This window comes from Lissotriton vulgaris, chromosome 9 (assembly GCF_964263255.1).
Source record: "Lissotriton vulgaris chromosome 9, aLisVul1.2, whole genome shotgun sequence".
NCBI lineage: Eukaryota > Metazoa > Chordata > Amphibia > Caudata > Salamandridae > Lissotriton > Lissotriton vulgaris.
In genome coordinates this window covers 560,207,922-560,227,873 of record NC_141697.1, presented here as the reverse complement: position 1 = coordinate 560,227,873, position 19,952 = coordinate 560,207,922, and the positions used below count along the sequence as shown (strand labels likewise).

Sequence of the window (19,952 nt, the reverse complement as noted above, 5' to 3'; positions counted from 1 at the left end):
CCTATTGACCTTTTCTTCATCAGAAAAAAACAAGAATAGAAACCGATTCCCGATTGAGTATCCAGAACCTCTTCAATTGCCAGTTTTTTTAATATGGTTGATATTTCTTGCAGGAGTAGCTTTAGATGGGGAGGTGATGCCCCTTTCAGGGGAGTATTTGGTGTTTTTTGAGTGAATTCCAACATGTGTCCACGAGTGATCACATAGGGCACCCATTTGTCTGTTGTTATGAGGGACCATTAAGGTAAATATTCTGATATTCCCCACCCCCCAATTCTCTCAGTAAATTGTGGGGGATAACCAGCACCACTAAATGGTCTCTACTTTCTGTTAGTGTCTCTCCCTTGGGGAGGTTGTTTCATTCTGGGTGCTTGTTTGTATGCCGCTGTTGGTAGCTGTGTGTATTGTTGCTGGGAATACTGAGATCGATATTGGCTCTGAAAGGGCTAGAATTGCTGCCTGTACGGTTGATAACTTCCACTGTTATCAACCGTACAGTGACCGTAGTGCTCAGGTCCCCGAAAAGGCTGTCTTCTTTTATGGCATGTCAAGGATCTTGCTTTGTATAGCTGGCCTGAATGATGTTGCCTTTAGCCGACCATCCCTGCCTTCTCAGGACAGCTGCACCGGCCGTTTATCAAAAGTCAGTTGATGATATGTCTATTGCACAATCAATAATCTCAGCAGAGATTCTCCCTCTTGTAAAAGTTACTTCGCTTCCCCTTTTGCATCGTCTGGCAAGAGGTCAATGTATGTGACGATGTCCGACCACATCGGTCTCTTAGTGGCCTAGTATAGCTAAAGAATGCTGAAACAGTAGTGGCTGCCATGGAAAAGAAGCGTTTTTCAATATTATCTAGTCTACGACCATCTCTATCCAGTGGTGTGGAAATTGGAATAGACAGATTCTTTGAGCAACACTGGGCCTGTTGTGTTATTACTGAATCCAGCTTAGGATGGCTAATTAAATATGCCAGTAAATCATCAGGTGCTTTATATTTCTTATCCAGTCTAGGCAGCACTGCCAAAACTGTGGCTGGGTTTTTCATTGTTTTAATGCATTCCTCCCCAATAAAATCAACAGTAGGAATGGCCCTGACTGATTTCTTTATGGGCTCTTCAAAGATGTAGAGGAAGCAATCCAACTGTTTAATCATCAATGGAAGCTGGAACCTTTTAGCTGCCCTTCCAATTAGGTTGTGGGAGGCACCAATGTTGTCAGGTCGGGAATCCACTGGTGGTGGCACTGGTGGGGATGGTTTTGGGATTAGGTAGCCATCCCATTCGTTGGGGACTGATGCAGTGTCTCTAATCTCCCCTTTATCCCTCTCATCATCTGAAGAGGGTGTGTAATCTGCAGTCGGTGCAGCTAGAGTCCTAGCGAGTATAGGTACTGTAGATGTAGGTGGGGTTAAAATACGAGGAGTGCACGTAACAGGGTTTGAACCTGTAATGACCACATTGTTCCTGTTGGTTGTGCTGAAGAAGCAGTTGGTGCAGGGTCTGGGCACGTCCTATAAAAATTATGGAGCTTCTTTTGAAGATTATTTACTAGGGGCAGTGGCATTTGTACTCACTCTTCAGGCAGGTCCTGGCGACCATAATCTAAATACTGGTCTCCATATTACTCGGGTTGTTCTACGGACGCATAATATTGCTCATCAAAATATTGGTCCTCATCCTCTTGACATTTAACATGTAGATCAGAGGGACTATGTACTGTCTCAAAAGGACCGTCATCCCTTTGAAAAGGTGAACCCTAACTTGGCGATGTGTGTGCAGGCAATAATGTCTCTAGTGGTGATTTCCCCCTTAGAGAAATTGTTGACAATGGCATCAATGTTTTTTTTGTCGATGATGTAGTAGTTGGTGCCGTTGTCAATGAGATTTTCATTGGTGGTGTTATCGCCGACAGGGCTCTCGTTGATGGTGTCGTCAATGATGTCTTTGTCATCTATATCTTCGTCTATAACTTCTTGGTCGATGGTGCTGCCGTTGACAGGATTCTCTGGGATAGTATTGTTGTCGAGGCTAAGCCTGATGCAGAAATGTTCATTTGTGATGCAGCAGACATAAAGGTCGACGTTGTCGTGGTAGTGGTGACAGTCAATGCTTTCGTCGAGGAGGTCATCGACTGTGTTGCCGTTGATAAGAATTCAAGATGTGGTTTAGAAGCCGTTTTAAGAGATTTTGCCACCAACAGTAGAGAGGATGATTTTGTCAAGTGTATCTCCTTCATGGAGGAGTAGTAGGTTCAGATTGAACCTTTTCTGAGGAGATGTTTTCCTTTTTGGATGAATATGAACATTCCTTTGACTTTTTTGAATGTCCTGATGACCCATGATGGCTTTTTTTAATGACCCTCGAGGCACTCGCAAATCATCCCCTCTTAAGGGATTTTTCAGTCTTTGAGGAATCATCACTGTTCTCCTCAGAGAGAGGGGTGTCATTAGATTTACACTTTTGTAGCCAAATTAGTAATATTCCCTCTTTCTTTCAATGTCTTTTGAGAAAAGGTGCAGAATATTTTACAGTTTTTTACCTTGTGTTCAGGATGCAGACAGTAGATGCACTCCTTGTGTGGACACTCTGAGTGCAGCCTTTTCTTTCCAAATGTTCCACATGACCTGAACAGCCTTTCCTTTGATGGTTTTGACATGGTTGTTTAGTCAGAATCTGTATATGTAGCTCCTAGTCTTTTGCTGAAGTGAATTCTTCTTCAACATAGAGAAAATTGCAGTAAATTGAGCAGAGCTCAGGGAGACTCCCATCATACAACTTGTGGTAGAAAATCTGAAAGAATGAACCCTCTGTGGTGAGTGTTCTAGGGGGTGCTGTTGCCTGACGAGCTGAACTTTGGTTCTTATTAAATGACGAGGATAAGCTATTAAAGTGAATGTTTTTTAAAGTTTATATGATGGCAAATGTACTTGGGGAAGAGGCTTGAAGTTCAGGTCACTAAGGCTGTGCAGTATATACAAGGAGTTCAGGTGGTTACATACCAACGTGCGTATGTACAATGACAAGAATAGGAGAGGCTAGGAGGCAAACTTTGGGGGTGGAAGTATGGAGATCGTCCATGTAGGAGAAATGAAAAGAAGTGAAAGAGTGGGATTAGCAGTGTCTTCAGTAATAGCGTGGTGAAAACATATCAGAGTCAACCTTCATAGGCCGGTTCTGGTCAGGGGTAATTTACCAATAGAAGGGTGTGGCAGTGGCCTGGAACAAGCTTGAAACTACACATTTAATGAACATCAGTTGCAAATGTTATTTACTGTACACACATGTAACCTTGAACACAAGACAAAAGAGGGCAGTGGACCTTAAAAATTGCCGCAACCACAACATAATACCCCTAGTTTAAGTCAGTTGAGACCGTAAATATCACATTGTGTGCACTACCTTATGTGCATCCTCTGCCCTCACAAAGGATAATTTATAAAATGTCACAGTTAGAGGTGCACCACATTCAAGCAAAGGATTTTCTTTGAATGATCACAACAGTTATGAACAATGGTAACAATGAATTTCACAAGTTATATGAGGTTCTTCTTTTATTTATGATTCTTTAAAGTGCTCATAGCACCAGTCAGCCCATTTTGTCCAGCATAAATTGGACTTCTTCAGGGCAATAATCAAACGAAGTAAATCAGTAACATCAAAACTTGTTGTCAAGAGGATAAGAAGATTATTCCGATCTTGACAGTAACTTTCAAGGAAGCAGGAACCAAATGAGAAGGGGTAACGGGCACACACTGGTGCTCGTGAGAAACTCTCTCGTCCGGGTGTTAGGACACCAATTGAAGTGACCTTGCATAGGGCCGACATGCCCTGTTGGTAATACAGATTCAATTGCTTTTCTGGAATAACCACTGAATACTATAAGGGGGTAGAAAGACATTCTCCACTTGGACTGCCTGTTACCCATTCTCCGTCGGTTGCTATTCCCTTGGAAGTTACTGTCAAGATCGAAATAGTCTTCTTATCCTCTTGACAACAAGTTTTGATGTTACTGATTTACTTCACTTGATTATTGGATTATGGAGTCTGAGGATTCAGAGTCGAAAACCTCTGCGCCAGAAACTGCCAGGATGGAGCCGTCGGCATAAAAGGCACAAAGGGCGCCTGGGCTTACTGTTGGGGGACACCCAAGTTAAAGGCAAGCGGATCCACAGGGCCAGAAGGCATGCCAGTAAGGTAGGTTGCCCTGGCAAACATGCCATACATTGCATTTAGAAAATGCAAGGGATCAGTTCCGGGTCCTGGAAAAGGAGGGTAAGGATCCATATCTCCTTGATTAGTATCCATCCGAAGCTGCGAAGCCAGTGAGGACGGTGCCCGCTCAGGCGAAGCCACAGGCACAGGAGAAGACTCCCTGGGCGCCGGAGCACCGCTGGGCGCTGGAGACCTTCTTGGCGCCGGAGACACTCTGGGCGTTGAAGAGCCTCTTGATGCCGGCAAACCCCTCGGAGTCGGCGAGTGTATCGGAGTCGCTTGCGGAGAAGGCGACGGAGAAACAAAGTCCTTTCCCCGGCTCCACTGAACAGGTAAAGCCCACCTCAAAGCCATGCCAGTCAAAGAGGGATGTCGAGAACGGTGCCTCTTCTTCGAATTCGTATGCTTCTTAGACTTAGACGTATAGGAGGTCGACGACTTCGAGCGCTTAAAATCCCTTTTTTCTTTCTTTGCCTTTGCCATAAAGAGTTTCGCCTTACGCTCCTTCAAAACCTTAGGATTCATCTTTCTGCAACATGAACACCCATCGACAATGTGATCCGAAGAAAGACACCAGAGACAGTTGTCATGAGGGTCCGTAATCGACATATGACCACCACACTCACTGCAGGGCTTAAAACCAGACTTCTCTGAAGTAGCCATTTCCACAGGAAATCGAAGAAAACACGGAGAAACAAAGTAATCTCGTAGAAAAGGGAGAGTCCCAGAAAAAACTGACATCAGCACGCCGACGAGGTCTTCATATGGATCGGATGACGTCATACGGAGCCGTGAGCGGAGCTGTGCTATTAGGGAAACAACATTTACATTGCTGATTTTACACCGTGTAAACACAAAGCAGTCGTTACAACTACTTGCGCTATATGGTGCTCTAGACTAAGGAATAGTATGATTTACTACTCCAACACTTTCCCTAGTGTTGCACACACTGGAGTTGGAATAGTAAATCACACTATTCCTAAGTCCAGCGAGCCATCTAGCGCAAGTCGTTGTAACAACTTGCGTTGTAATGGCACTGCGTCGTGAATGCATCGCAGAGTAAAATCTGCAATGTAAAGAGTCATATTCTTCAAAAGGTGAGGAATCCACAGGTAGATATATCCATCAGAAATATATATATATATATATATATATATACATATATATATATATATATATATATATATATATATCCATCTTCCATCCACGGGGCCCTCAACCCTGCAGGGTGTCCTCAGCAGCAGGGACGGAGCTTCCCGTTAATAAACTTCTAAGAACGAAAATGCGAAGGCCCAGTTTCTGACACCACAGAACATTTATTTCCTGGGGAAATGGCAGCTCACATGAAATCCTTACACATTTCAGCAATCAAGCCTTGTTCACAAGTGAGTAGTTTCTATCACTGATGCATCCGTAGTAATGGCTGTTTGCAGAATTTGGTCTATAAAAAGCCGTCCCTGTACTAGTTTGTTCGAGTTCCACACTTTCAAAGATTGGAAAACTTGATGGCTGATTAACACTAGAAGGTCCAAATGACCCTCTGCTTGAGTCCATTGTTGCACCAGGCATTGTTGTAGAGGACGCATATTTAGTCTGACATGAGGTACTATGGCTCTGCATGAGATATTTGTTTTTGAGGCTGAAATAGTGGCACCAGAATTTTGGAAGTCTGAATTCTGGCTGCATTTGGGAAAGCTACTCCTGTTTGACCATTTACGATTTCTCCCAAGTACGGTTGTACTTGTAGTGGCTATAGGTGTGATTTTACAACATTTACTGTGAAACCTAGTTTGTGCAGTAAATTGATTGTTGTCTGAGTGCTTTGCAAACATGTATGATTTGTGTTCCTTTTTATAAGCCAATCATCTAGATATTGAAATATATGTATATTTTGTCTCCTTAAATGTGCTGCTACTACTGCCAGACTTTTGGTAAATACTCTGAGGATGTGGTGACCCTGAACAGAAGGACTTTAAACTGAAAGCGCTGTCTGTTGAAGGCACACCTGAGATATTGCCTGTTCGCTGGATGAATTGGAATGTGAAAATATGATTCCTTTAGATCCAATGCTGTCATGAAAGGAGCAGGGGGATTATATTCTGAAGAGTGACCATATGAAAATGTTCTGATAGGATATACCTGTTTAGAAGTCTGAGATCTAATATGGGTGTGAGAAAGTGCCATCTTTCTTGCATGGTATGCCCCCCACTTTTTGCTGAATTGCTGAAGTGCTTTGACTGAGTGTGCCCTGGGCTCCTGCCAATCAGGTGCACAGGGCCTAAAACTGTATTGAAGCTAAAACCCAATTGGCATATCTGGCCACATGTCAGCCCCTGGTAAATGGTACCATAGGTACCCAGGGCATTGTGATGAGAGAAGATCCCTAAGGGCTGCAGCACTTATTGTGCCACCCTTAGGGGCCCTGCACCCTGACACACACACACTGCCTTTGCAGGCTGAGTGTCCTGGTGCAGAACTAAACACAGAGTTGACCTGGCACACATCCCTGTGTGCCATGCCCACAAACCCACTGCTCTGGCATACATCAGTCACCCTTCTAGCTGGGTGCCCTATGCCAGTGGTGTGGGCACAGGTGAATGAGCCCTGTGCCCCTACAATACCCAGGGCCATTCCTGGGCACTGTAAGCGTAGTGATGCCATTAAGAGTACATGGTGCTGGGAGGTTGTCATTACGAACTCCACAGCACCATAATTGCTACACTGAAGACTGACAGTTTGGTACCAAACTTCTCAGCACATTAAACCCCCACTGATGCCAGTGTGGGATTAAATGTAAAATACACTACAGAGGGCATTTTAGAGATGTCCCCTAAAACCTAACCTACAATCCACGTCTTGTCTGAGAGGCTGCCTAGGCTGCCACATAGCAGACATGTTGCTGGACCCCTGGGTGGAGAGCCCCCCCACTCTCCTGGGCCTGCACCAATGCACATCCTGGGAGAGGTGCTAAGTCTCCTCCCCCAGGATAGGCAGGGGGAAGCTTCAAAGGTATGCCACCTTTGTGAGCTTCTCCAGGCCACTTGCTGTACTCAGCAACTGGCCCCCACCAGTTCTGACCCCCACTCTGGCGGGAAGACTGAAGGGAAAGCCTAGGTCAGGAAAGAGAGTGTGCCTGCCTGTGCTAACTCCACCCCTCAGGTGGGAGACGAGAGGTGAAGCACGACTCTGGGCTACCGCCATCTTGAGGTTGGGAGCTCTACCCACTCACAGCTAGGCTCCTACCCCCTCCCACAGGAGAGGAGCAGGTTAGGGAGTGTACCCACACCAGGACAGGGACCTATTGGCCCCTGCCCTCACCCTACCTGTATGCCCCTAAATTTAGTAGTTAGGGGCACCCTGACCCTTCCTTCCTTAGATCCCGATTTCGAAACAAGAAAGAAGACCAAGAAGAAGAAGACCTGCTGTGCAGCTGCTAACAAGTGGACAACACCAACTGACTTGGCCTCAGCCCTACCGACCTGTTGATCCTTGAACCTGCTCCTGCTAAATCCCGGTGTCTCCTGCAGACAGCAACCTCAAGAACCCCGGAGGACCTGCCTACCTTGACCCTCTTAGAGACTGAGACTCCCATGAGCAGTGGTTATGCTCAAACAGCAATACCCCCGGTGCCAGCCAGGAACTGCAAATCCAGCCCACTCTGCACCCTCCGAGCCCGGCCTGTGCCCGAGTGAACAAAGGCCCTGAGGACGTCCCCCCGCAATTCTGACCTGGAATCCAGTGCCCAAGGACCCTCCTCGACGACCCAGATGACGCCTGCAGCCTCAGACCCAGGGACCCCCCCAACCGCGACCAGCAGAAGGTAAGATTTCCCGACGCAAAAAGACACCCCTGCACCCGGCACCTCCCGGACCCCTGTGCAAAACTTCGGGGTGCCTACCTACCCTCCAAGATCCCAACTTACCTCTCGAAGTGTTGGTCGCTCCAGAAGATCTTCCGTACCTGAGCCTGCAGCTTTTGTTCCTTTATCAAGATCTCCATTGAATAACATTGAGCGCCTGACGGCTCAAAAGCACCTTGCACCCAGCCGCCCGAGTGCCCCTGGCAGTGCAACCTTTGTCCTATCCTACTTCCGCATTTGCCCTGAGCAAGTCACCAGGAGCCTAGCTCCCACAGCCGCGTGGCCTGCTAGCAAGCAGCCACCAACCGAAGGCCCCCTGCCTTTCATTGGATAACATTGGGCCTAACAACCTCTGCACCCGGTTTCCCCTGTGCCGCTGAGGGTGTACCAACTGTACCTACCTGACCCTGCGAGACCACTGAGTCTATGCCCAGAACTTTAACTCAGCCAGTCAAGTACTTACCTAAAAGCAGATAACTCACTTTTCTTCCATAGGCTAACATTGACTGGTTTCACTTGGAAATTCTTCTAAGTGTGGAGTTTTGGAACTTTAAAATATTCCTCTAAAATCAGCCGAACAACGAATTCCGATTTACTAACCTGTTATCAGGAGAGACCTCAGTGCTGCATTTTTTAGCCCAGTACTGACTCTGAAAAGTAATTCTAACCATACTCACCAGTAACTTGAATTTCCTTCCGTAGGATATAATTGCCTGCTTTTTGCTGAAAAGTTTCTGTGTCGATTTCTGAAACTTACAAATATTCTTTAAAAATCGTGCCAACGATAAAAACTTAATTACTTACCTGTTTTAGATAGATGTCCCAGTGCTGAACCTAGGAGTCCAGCACTGGATTACAAAAGTAACGTAAACATACTTTACCTGCACACTGAATTTCCTTCCATAGGATAACATTGGTATTTTCAACTGAAAAAGTTTCTGTCAATTTTTAAAATACAATAATTTTCCTTAAAAATCACGACTGTAACCAAAACGCTTTTGCTTAACTATTTACAGGTCATGTCCCAGGACTGAATCTAGGATCCAGTCTTGGGGTTAGAAAAGTAATCTACAAAGTAACTAATTGTATTGAACTTGAAATTCCCATTGAGATCAATGTAGCATTGTGTTTGAAATTGTGTTGCCTATTGCAACAAACTGCGACTATTGTATTCAAAAAGTCTATTGCCCATTTGAAAAGTATTTAACTAAAGTAATCCATTCTGAGAAAGTATATATTGATACCTTATTGGTTCTAAAATAAAGCAACTATATCTTTTGATTTAAAATAATTGGCCTAGAGTCCAGTACTTGAGTGTGTGAGACCATTTGCTGACTGAGTTTGTACAACAAATGCTTTACACTGTGTTCTGATACTGCCTTCCTGCTCGACTAAGCTACCACTTTAGAGAGTAAGGTTATATCTAACTTTAGCCTCCACTAAATCTCTGGGGACTTTGGTCTCTGTACACACCGTACCTTACTTTGGTACAGTATATACAGAGTCACTTTCTTACATTGGTGGATCAGTGGTGGGATACAAACTTGCATTTGTTGGACTACTTGGTTACCACCTGATCACACAACAGAACTCATAAATTATCTTTAGAATTCTGAAATAGTTTTTTCCAAAATACTAAAAGTCTTGTCAGGGCCTTGCTTGAGTCCCATTAGAATTTTTGAAAAATAAAAGTCACTATAGTCAAGGGTAGAGGGATAGAACTGTCAGGTTAGAATGTCTCAACAGAACCCAGCTATTAGTAAAGATAACACCATGGACCTGGCTGAGGAGCTCGACCTCACACCTTACTTACACTTGAATTTCAAGGAATTGAGGTCCTTATGCAAACTTAAAAATATACCAATGGGCCTGCATCCAACCAAACTAGGGCTCCAGGAGATCCTGGCAGAGTATGCTAAAGGCCACCCCTCTGAAAATGGTGATGACCAGTCAGAAGGGGAAAAGGTGTCAGAGGAGGAGGATAATACCCCCCAGTCAGCTCTAGGGAGGAGAGGGCCCAAATACCCTTCACTCCAAGAATCAATCTCTGGGATCCTAGGCCTCACACAGGTGGACCAGGCCCCAGGGAAAACATTGGGAATAGCCCCAGTGAAGATGACAGCTTTTTAGCAAAGCTGGCCAAAAGAACAGACCTAGAGTCCAGACTCCTGGCTCTAGAAAAAGAAAGGAAAGAGATTGGTTTAGCACCCATCAATGAGGGTAGCAATACTAAAGAAAAAAGGATAGGGAAGACATTTCTGATCCTAAAATCCCCAAAGGTATTGTCCCTAAATTTGAGGAAGGTGATGACATCACCAAGTGGTTCATAGCCTTTGAGGGGGCTTGTGAAATAAGAAGAGTAAAGGGGTGTAGAGGCTGAGTCGGCTGTTGAGGTACGCTGGTCCGGTGTTGTGGAGTGCCTTGTGTGCATGGGTGAGGAGCTTGAAGGGTATCCTCTTGTTGATGGGGAGCCAGTGCAGGTTTCTCAGGTGGGGTGTGATGCGGCTGCGGTGCGGGATGTCGAGGATCAGGTGTGCGGAGGTGTTCTGGATGCGTTGGAGCTGTTTCAGGAGTTTGGCCGAGGCTCCTGCCTAGAGTGCGTTGCCATAGTCCAGGCAACTGCTGACAATGGTCTGGGTGCCCATCCTTCTAGTTGTGGTGGGGATCCACTTGAAGATTCTGCGAAGCATGCGCAGGGTGTTGAAGCAGGAGGAGTAGAAGGCGTTGACCTGCTTTGTCATGGAGAGTGTGGAGTTGAGGAAGACCCCTAGGTTTCGTGCGTGGTCGGTGGGTGTAGGGGTGCTCCTAGTGCCGTCGGCCACCAGGAGTCATCCCAGGCTGAGGGGGTCGGACCGAGGAGGAGGACTTCCATCTTGTCTGAGTTCAACTTCAGACGGCAGTTCCTCATCCAGTCGGCGACGGCCTTCATTCTTTCGTGGAGGTTGGTTTTGGCGGTCCTTGGTGAGCAAGAGCATCAACTGGGTTTCGTCAGCATAGAAGATGATGTTTAGGTCGTGTTGTCGGGCGACGTGGGCGAGCGGTGCTATGTATACATTGAACAACGTTGGGCTGAGGGATGATCCTTGAGGTACGCCGCAGATGATCTTGGTGGCTTTGGAGCGGAAGGGGGGGAGGCGGACGCTCTGGGTTCTCCCGGTGAGGAAGGAGGTGGTCTAGTCCAGGGCCTTTTCTTGCATTCCGGCGTTGTATAGGCGTGTTTTTAGCGTGCAGTGGCAGACTGTGTGGAAAGCGGCTGACAGGTCCAGGAGGATGAGGGCTGCGGTTTCTCCGCTGTCGAGTAGGATCCTGATGTCGTCGGTAGCGGCGATGAGGGCAGTTTCAGTGCCTCAGCCCTTTAGGGGAAGAACTTTGATCCCTCCAAGGCCTATTGTAACAACTGAAAGAAGCTGGGACATTTAACTGTAGACAAAAATTGCCCCCACAACAAAGACCATAAAGCACCCAGTACAGTTAATCCTGGGGCACCAAGTCTACAACTGTGATCAGAAGAGTGCCCAGAGCAAAGCTGGACGTACACTCAAGCAAGTCTAGTTTCCATGGGGGAGGCTGAGTTTGCCAATGCAGCTGTGTGGCCATCCAACTTAAAGAAGTATTTAGAGTACCCCTGGGAGAATGGAAAAAGAATAAAAGCTCTGAGGGATACAGTTGCCAGTGTCACTATGGTGAGAGATACACTGGTTTCCCCTGAGCAATACCTAGTTGGAAAAAACGTTTCCAGTCACCAATGCTGACAGTGTTACCACTATTCATCCTGTGGCTATGGTGACACTAGGCTGGGGGGAGGGTTACTCGCCTGAAACAGGTAGTGATCTCTCAGAAATTACCAGCTGACTGCCTGCTTGGCAATGACATAGAAATCTCAGCCTGGGCTGAAGTTGAGTTTAAAACCCCTGCAGCCATTCTGGGTATGCCTGAATTGGTGTGTGTTTAAACAAGAGCACAGAGCAAAATGAAGGGTGAACAAGTAGGTTTGGAGCCTGAAAGTATGGCCCAACCAACCAAGAGAAAAAGCAAGACGACTGGGGAACCAGCTTCTACACAGCAAAGCTCTCAGGACCCCCTCCTCAGAGAGAGGACTTGGAAACCCTAGAGGGAGCTGAGTCCATGGAGCTTGAGCCTTACCAGGTTGAACTCCTGGGCCCAGGGGGTCCCACTAGTGAAGAGCTGTGCCAGGGTTAGCAAGACTGTCCCACTTTTCAAAGCCTGAGGCAGCAAGCTGTTTCAGAAGCACAGGGAGATGTCAGTGGTACCCACAGAGCTTATTGGGAAGAGGGATTACTGTATGCTGAGGCAAGAAACCCCACTCCTGGAACCACCAGGAGGGTGGTGGTGCCACAGAAGTACAGGAAGTTCCTCCTAACTTTGGATCATGACATCCCCCTAGCTGGACATCTGGGGCAAACCAAAACTTGGGAAAGGCTAGTGAGTCACTTCTACTGGCCCAGATGCTCCAAAAGGTGAAGGAGTTTGTTAGCTCCCGTGTTATCTGTCAAGCCAGTGGCAAGACAGGTGGCCACCCAAAGGCCCCCCTGATACCACTGCCAGTGATGGGGGTTCCCTTTGAAAGGGTAGGTGTGGACATTGTGGGTCCACTTGAACCTCCGACAGCCTCAGGGAACAAATTAATTTGAGTGGTAGTGGATCATGCTACTAGGCACCCTGAAGCAATTCCACTTAGGACTACTAAAGCTCCTGCAGTAGCCAAGGCCCTCCTGGGTGTATTCACATGGGTAAGGTTTCCTAAGGAGGTGGTTTCAGTCAGAGGTTCTAACTTCATGTCTGCTTACCTAAAACACATGTGGAAGGAGTGTGGTGTGAAGTACAAGTTTACTACCCCATACCATCCACAAACCAATGTCTTGTTGAAAGGTTCAACAAGACATTGAAAGCAATGATCATGGGGCTCCCTGAAAAACTCAAGAGGAGATGGGATGTCCGGTTGCCATGCCTGCTTTTCCCTTATAGGGAAGTGCCACAGATGGGAGTAGGGTTTTCCCCCTTTGAACTTCTGTTTGGTCATCCTGTGAGGGGACCACTTTGTCTTGTGAAAAAGGGTTGGGAGAGGCCTCTCCAAGAACCCAAGCAAGACATTGTGGACTATGTACTTGGCCTAAGGTCCAGCATGGCTGAGTACATGGACAAAGTATCCAAGAATCTTAAAGCCAGCCAGGAGCTTCAGAAGCACTGGTATGACCAAAAAGCTGCACTGGTTGAATTTCAACCTGGGCAACAGGTGTGGGTTTTGGAGCCAGTGGCACCAAGGTCTCTCAAAGTGAAATGGAGTGGCCCTTACCCTATCCTACAGAAAAAGAGTGAGGTCACTTACTTAGTTGACCAGGGCAGAAGCAGGACACCCAAGAGGGTTATCCATGTGAACCGCCTAAAGCTCTACAATGACAGGGCTGACATCACCATTCTGATGGTGACTGATGAGGAACAGGAAGCAGATAGTGAACCTCTCCCTGATCTCCTCTCTTACAGCCCAAAAGATGGGTCAGTGGTTGGAGTAGTCTTTTAAGACACCCTCTCTGCCCAACAGCAGACTGACTGCAAGCAAGTCTTGCAACAGTATGCTAGTCTCTTCTCCCTGACCCCTGGCCTGACAAACTGGCGTACCCATGATGGAATTGGAATTGGAATTGGAAGGGGATTTATAGAGCGCGTAAGCTACCCGTGGGCGTCCCAGCGCTGGACTCGTAAGAATGTATCTGGAGCAGAGTGACCTAGGGGAAAAGCCACGTTTTCAATAGTTTGCGGAATGTTAGTAGATTGGTCTCCCTACAGATGTTGAGGGGTAGGGAGTTCCACAGCTTAGGGGCGTTATATGAAAATAGACGTCCCTCTGATCGTGCTCTCTTGATTCTGGGGACGCTTGCCAGGGAAAGGAGGTCGGATCTTAGCTTCCTGTTAGCTTTGTATGGTTTGACCAAGGATCTCAAGGTAGGGGGTCCCTTGTCTTGAAGGATTTTGTCTGTGATACGCAGGGTTTTGAAAGTGATTCTTTCAGGGATTGGGAGCCAATGTAGAGAGTTTAGGGCGGGCTCCGCAGAGCATCGGTGTTTTGTGCCTGTTAGCAGCCTGGCTGCTGCATTCTGGACATGTTGGAGTTTGTTGATGGCCAATTTTGGAGCGCCAAGGTATAGAGCGTTTCCGTAATCTGGATATAATGAGGCCCTGGATGAGGAGTTTCCTGGATTGAGGGGGTAGGAGGGGGAGGATTTTGCGTGCGGTGCGCAGGAGGCCAAAGCAGGTTCCAGCGGTTTTCCTGGCTTGTGTTTGGAAGTTAAGGTCCTGATCGAGCCAGACACCTAGGCTCTTTATTTCTTTTTTTGGAGTGGGGGTTGTTCCCATACAAGATAGCCACAAAAGTTTGGTGGGGAGTTTGGTTTGGTTGCCTAGCAATAGGATCTCTGATTTCTCGCCATTTAGTTTAAGGAGAGATTCGCTCATCCACTTGGAGATGTTTTTGAGGCACGCGGATAGATTTTCCTGACAATGGGCCGACTGGTTTAGGGAAACAACGAGTTGGGTGTCGTCGGCATACATGATTAAATTTATGCCGAAAGGTGCTACAATTTCCTCCAGAGGTGACATATAAACATGATGTGGACACTGATGACAGTTCACCTGTCAAAAACAAGATCTATCGCCAGTCAGATCAAGTCAAAGAAAGCATCAAGGCTGAAGTCAGCAAGATGCTGGAGTTAGGGGTTATTGAACCCTCTGAGAGCCCCTGGGCTAGTCCAGTGGTTCTGGTCCCCAAATCTCCTCAACAGGGTGAAAAGATAGAGATGAGGTTCTGTGTGGACTACAGAGGGCTCAACTCTGTCACCAAGACAGATGCTCACCCTATTCCAAGAGCAGATGAAATGATAGACAAGTTGGGGGCAGCCACATTTCTCAGTACCTTTGACTTAACTGCAGGGTACTGGCAGATTGGCATGACCTCAGGAGCAAAAGAGAAAACAGCATTCTCCACACCTGATGGGCACTATCAGTTTACTGTAATGCCTTTTGGGTTAAAGAATGCCCCTGCCACCTTCTAGAGGTTGGTGAATTAAGTCCTGAATGGGTTGGAGTCCTTTAGTTCAACTTATCTTGATGATATTGCTGTCTTTAGCTCCACCTGGCAGGATCACCTGATTCCCCTTGGGAAGGTTTTAGCAGCCCTGCAGTCTGCAGGCCTAACTAACAAGGCATCCAATTGCCAGATAGGGCAGGGCACTGTGGTGTACTTGGGCCACCTTGTGGGTGGCGGCCGGCTACAACCCCTACAACCCAAGATCCAGAGTAACATGGACTGGGCAGCTCCGACAACCCAGACTCAAGTCAGGGCACTCCTTGGCTTGACTGGGTACTACAGGAGGTTTGTGAAGGGATATGGATCCATTGTGACTCCCCTCACCTCCAAGAAGATGCCCAAGAAAATCAACTGGACTGTTAGTTGGCAAAAGGCTTTTGACACTCTAAAAGAAGCAATGTGCTCAGCACCAGTTCGAAAAGCACCAGGCATACAGAGTCACTTTCTTACAATGAGTCTTAGAGTTCCGTTCTATTTGGGAATTAGAAAGTAAATAGAGCTAACCCCCTTTCCGTGTTGTCGTATTGCCACTGATTCTATTGCTCCTTATTTTGATAGAGCTTAAATTTCTTCTTTTAACAGGTTTTGATGTTGTGTAGATATTTTTTGAAAACAAGGTGATGTGTTTTGGAGCACAACATACAGCTGACCCGCCACCTCGAGGACAACAGCTTCCTAGACCCATCAAAGTCCGGAATCAGACGAAAGCCACAGCACCGAGACATCCGCTACAGATGACATCAGACGCCAACTTGACAACGGCAACACTTCTGCCCTCATTCTCCTGGACCTGTCAGCCGCCTTCGACATGGTCTGCCACCGCACACTAAGAACACGCCTCTAAGAATCCGGAGTCCAGAAGAAGGCCCTGGACTGGACCATGTCCTCCCTCTCCGGCAGAACCCAGCGAGTCCGCCTCCCACCCTTCCGCTCCGGAGCCACTGACATCATCTGCGGCGTACCCCAGGGCTCATCCCTCAGCCCGACCCTGTTCAACATCTACATGGCCCCCCTCGCACAGGTGGCCCGCCAGCACAACCTGAACATCATCTTATACGCCGACGATACCCAGCTCATCCTCTCCCTCACCAAGAACTCACACACCGCCAAAACCAACGTCCACGAGGGAATAAAGGCCGTCGCCGAGTGGATGAGAAACAGCCGCCTGAAGCTGAACTCAGACAAAACGGAGGTCCTCATTCTCGACCCCAACCCCTCTGCGTGGGACGACTCCTGGTGGCCGCCCACTCTGGGAACAGCTCCAACACCCACGGACCACGCACGCAACCTAGGATTCATCCTTGACTCCTCCCTCTCCATGTCAAAACAGGCCAACGCCATCTCCTCCACCTGCTACAACACCCTCCGCATGCTGAATCCCAACCGAAACCAGAAGAACGGTGACCCAAGCCCTCATCAGCAGAAGGCTGGACTACTTTATTATTTATTTTATTTTTGGAGTTTTCTATAGCGCTGGCCAGACCCGAGGGTATTGGAGCGCTTGACAATCGTTCTGGAGGGAACGGGTGCGGAGTAGTACAGTACAAAAATGTTCATACAAGATCAGGGGTTAACAAACTTCTTTGGCGCGTGCGGGCGGGATTGAGGTAGTGTCTTTGAGGTAGTCAGGGTAGCAGGGTGAGCTGCTGAGGTAGAGTTCGGGAATGCGCGATTGAGGTAGAGGGTTTTTAGGCGGCTCTTGAAATCTGGGAAGGAGGGGTTGGTTCTGATGTCCACTGGGATGGAGTTCCAGATTTTTGGGGCGTTGCCAGCAAAAGAGCGGTTTGCGTTTTTTTGTTTCCGTGTTTTTAGGGGGATGAGTAGTAGTGAGTTTGAGCTTCTGAGGTTTCTGGATTGACCCGCTTTCTTGAGCTTGGAGGCTAAGTATTCCGGTTTCCCTGTGTGCAAAGCTTTATGCGTGAGACAGGCCGTTCTGAAGTTGGTGCGCATTTCCACTGGGACCCATTTTAAATCCTTGAGTGCGGGCGATATGTGGTCGAATTTTTTTGCACCAGAGACCATTCTGGCGGCTGCGTTGAGGGTGGTTTTCAGTGGTGCAAGGTGGGATAGGGCTGTGCCGGATAGGGTTGCAATCCCATAGTCTAGTCTGGATAGCACCAGTGCTTGTGTGGCTTGTTGGAGATCCCTCTGGGGGATGTGTGGTTTGATTTTGTTTAGGAGTTTCAGACTGAAGAAGGCACTCTTTGCGGAGTTCTTAATGTGGTTCGTCATTGACAGTTTGTGGTCAAGAGTGATTCCGAGTGATTTTACTGAGTTGGTCAAGGTGAGATTAACTTTGAGAGCGTTAATCGCTTTCACCCATTCGGTGATTTGGGGGTTGTCATCTTTGTTGGAGATGAGTAGGATCTCGGTCTTTCCTTGGTTGAGTTTGAGGTGATTCGTCCCTAGCCAGTCTTGGATTTCTATGAGAGTGTTGTTGAGCCTTAGAATGTCGTTGAAGGAGGTTGTTTCTATGTAGATCTGTGTGTCGTCTGCGTAGAGGTGGAAGGGGATGATAGCTTTCTTCAGTATGATGGTGAGGGGTACCATATATATGTTGAACAGTTGAGGGGAGAGAACGGATCCTTGGGGGACCCCTCTGGTCACGGGGAGAGGATCGGACGTGAAGGATTTTATTTTGACTCTTTGAAAGCGGTTCTGAAAGAAGGAGTCGAACCATTTCCAAAATGCCTCTGCCCGGCTGATCCTCAACATCCCCCGTCGCAGCCACACCTCCTCCCACCTGAGAGACCTGAACTGGCTCTCCGTCAACAAGAGGATCACTGTCAAGCTCCTCACGCACGCACACAAGGCTCTCCACAACACCGGACCAGCCTACCTGTACAACAGACTCAACTTCTACACCCCGGGCCGCCAGCTCCGCTCCGCCAGCCTCTCCCTTGCCGTCATCCCGCGCATCCAACGAACAACCTCCGGTGGCAGATCCTTCTCCTTCCTCGCTGCCAAGACTTGAAACACCCTCCCCACCCATCTACGGCAGACCCAAGACCTGCTCACCTTCAGGAGGCTTCTCAAGAACTGGCTCCTCGAGCAGTAGCAGCAACCCCCCCTCCTTTCAGCGCCTTGAGACCCTCACGGGTAAGTAGTTTACAAGTTCTTTGATTGATTGATTGATTGAGATTAGCTCCATACAATACCACGCTGGATAACATCCAACAGCCATTGATCTGATGTGATGTTTACCCATTGTGGAAAGAACAGTTGTAGTGTTCCCCCGTCAGGTGTTATATGATTGGGGGGAATGGTCTGGAGACTGTTGAGGTGAAGCAGTATGTGGTATTGGAGGAGGAGTAATACTAAGTGGACTGGTGTCTTTATCCTCCTGTTTTCTCTTCTTTGCAGAAATTACATGTTCTTGAGGAGGTCTAGTAAGTGTTCTTCCTGAATCTGGATGACCTACTAGATGTTTTTGTTTGTTGTCCAATTAGTGATGCACTTTTTTAAAGACTGGTTGAACCTCCTCTGAAGAATGGTCAACTGTACTTGTTTTAGACTATATTTTGTCTCCTGTAGGCCTGGGTGACGAGTGTTTCGGATCCGAGGCTTTAGATTTAGAGCTACTGTCCGAATGTCTTTTCGGATCCGAAGGTTTCGGTTTCCCGAAGATGTGGACGTGTCTACTTTGGATCTTTTCGGTTCCAAAGATTTTTTCGATTCGGAGGTGGACTGTTTCAGATAGATACCCTTTGACTGTATTTTCGGAGCTGAGCCGAGGCCAGACTTTCTGTGATCAGTTGTCGGTGCCAACCAGGGCCTGAAGGCAGTGGAGGCCCAACAGCAGATTTCTTTTTTTTCCTTGTGTGTAACTTTTTGGGGCAGTTTACTCACCGTTTGTGGCAGTTTCTCACTGTTTATTGCCCAGGTGTAAGGGTTTCTGTATTGGAGTCAGAGCTTCGGTCTTGAGAGAAAGTACCCTCAACTGCAGCCAACTGATGTGCCTCCATTTCTGTTTCCGGTTGACATTCTCAATTTCCCCTTAACGTGTGGCGGGCTGGGTGCCCCGGATTTCAAATTATAAGCCCTCAGTGTCCAAGCCAGCTTCCTTCCCTTCTGGCTGCACGTGGCGGTGGAGGCTGACCCCTTGCCGCTTCAGATGGCTATCTTCGCACCAGCAAGGCCCCGCACCGAGAGATTGATAAGGTGGAGATCCTGCGCTGGGCTTGGGATGGTCTTTGGAGATAGTCCGGCTCCAGCTTGGTCTCCGCTAATACCATGCCCATCGCATACAACCCGGTATTTCCTTCCCTACAGATGGCCGGGATGGTAAAAAGCGTGATTCGCCTGGGGTTGTCCACGCTATTGGATCTATATCCTGCCGGCGACTTCTTTTCTCTTCCAGCTGAGTACGGCCCCTTGGACACCCTGCTCTACTACCAACTCAGAGCGGCCTGCCGGAAGTTACACCCCACATTTCCCCAGCCCCCTCCCTCAATGGCTGCCCTTGACCTTGAATACACTTCCATCTCCCCCCGCACACTGGTCTCCAGACTTTATGCCCTTACACTGGCGGCTTCCTCGATTTCAGCTGACCAAGCCCGTTCTGCTTGGAGTGAGGACCTGGGCACCGATCTCTCCCAGGAGGTCTGGATGTATTGTTTCAAGCAAACTAAACGTTTGTCCCCTAACTACCGCCTCCGCTTCATACATTTTATATATCTGCACAGACTGTACTGCTCCCCCACTCAACTGTACAGAATAGGCCTTGCTCCCAGCAATAGATATCTCCGTTCCTCTGCCCCCGCTGCTGATTTCTCT

General features: G+C 47.8%; 1 protein-coding gene across 2 annotated transcripts in view; it reads right to left on the bottom strand.

Annotated features, from left to right (window-relative positions):
* The window catches only part of LTBP3 (latent transforming growth factor beta binding protein 3), a 339,672-nt gene that overhangs the window by 26,700 nt on the left and 293,020 nt on the right, over nucleotides 1–19,952 (bottom strand). The window lies entirely within an intron of this gene.